We start from the raw sequence: 1576 nt of genomic DNA, 5'->3' as shown, positions 1-1576 counted from the left end.
ATATGTGATTCCTGATTTTGTGTACTTCATTTTACTTATTATTTTATAATATATACTTTATTAAACTTTCGTTGGTATATTTTATGTAGATAAAGATTATTGCAGTAACAGAATTTAATAACCAACTAGGTAGAAAACAATGCAATACATAAACACATAAATTGGATATGATGTGATCCGTTGAATGAAATTGACAATAAATAAATAATTTTCTATCCCTAGGCATTGTGTGAAACTTCTAGTTGTGTCAAAATATCGGGAAATCAATAATATAAACAAACATGGTAAATATCTCATTTCTTTTTATAATGGTTATAAATAGAAGGCCATGCAATTTTGTAACTCACTGTAATTTAATTAAATGTATCGTAAAAAAAGTTTTAATTCTACTGTAAAATAGTACCTATTTTTTTAAAGGCTGCAGGGCTATTATGGTCGATTTTATAAATGATATGGCTGTATAAATGATAATATAACTAACATTTTATCCAGTTTTTATTGATTTGACGTCTTTTCCACTTTTGACAGCGATAGATGTTAAATGATTTACTGCATAACATGGTCGGTGGATAATTTGTCATTTGTCTAAATTTCTGACTTAAACTTAGTTGATAAGTGGATAAGTTAAATGATATAAATGACACTTGTCTAGATTTATATCGTTTTATAGCATTTATACCGTTTTGTCTACTTTTGACAGCGATAGACGGTAAATGGCAACGTTTGTTGAATAATTAAATATATAGTCGAGTTTTGACGGCTAGACTTTGATTATTTTATCCTAGTGCTCACTGGGTCACGATAAGTGCTCTTGTGCTATATAAATGGTGCAAAATACAAATTTTTGGAGTTAAATATCAGTAAGTATCTGTGTTTTTCATTATATATACAATCAAACTCATTTATTTACATATAACATTATCAATACATTTTTCAGGGATGGCAAGATATCATTTCTTCTTGGCAGCTGCTGCTATCGAAGAAAAACAAGACAGAAAACTTCAACGCCGGGCCATAAGGGATGCATGCAACCCGTTTGATAAGCCCGACGAGGAGTTATGGCGCATATATAGGGTGCGGAAAGAATTAGCACTCTATGTGTGCTGAACTTGACGCCGACCTCAAGCCTCAACATGGCGATGGATTGCCGGCACATCTTAAAGTAAAGATATAATGTTGCACTATTCCTCAAATCATTCCCGTTACCTTTACCACCTTGATCATAATCATTATTTCATAATGATATACCTACTTACAAGTCTTTGTTTTAGGTACATCACTGCACCTATTGGCTGACGGTAGTTACTAACGGGGAACTGGACAAGACCATGGCTTGTCCATTGCTCAGTCTACCGTCAGCCGGTACTTGGATCAATTTGTAATTGTGGTGAATAGAAGGTATGTCCATTTTGGTACAGAATACCACTGACACCGGAGATAAGAAGGTAAAAAAACACGAGTATGGATGTGCAGTGAGACATATGAAGGCAAAAAGACGCAGTCAGTAACAAAATATTTATATTTATTTTCTTACGTAGATTTTTAGGGACCATGAAGTACAAATGAGGCTTGAATG

Source organism: Cydia pomonella, chromosome 21 (assembly GCF_033807575.1).
Source record: "Cydia pomonella isolate Wapato2018A chromosome 21, ilCydPomo1, whole genome shotgun sequence".
In the NCBI taxonomy this organism is placed as follows: domain Eukaryota; kingdom Metazoa; phylum Arthropoda; class Insecta; order Lepidoptera; family Tortricidae; genus Cydia; species Cydia pomonella.
The sequence above is the reverse complement of the archived record's forward strand: the minus strand, read 5'-3'. Positions refer to the sequence as shown.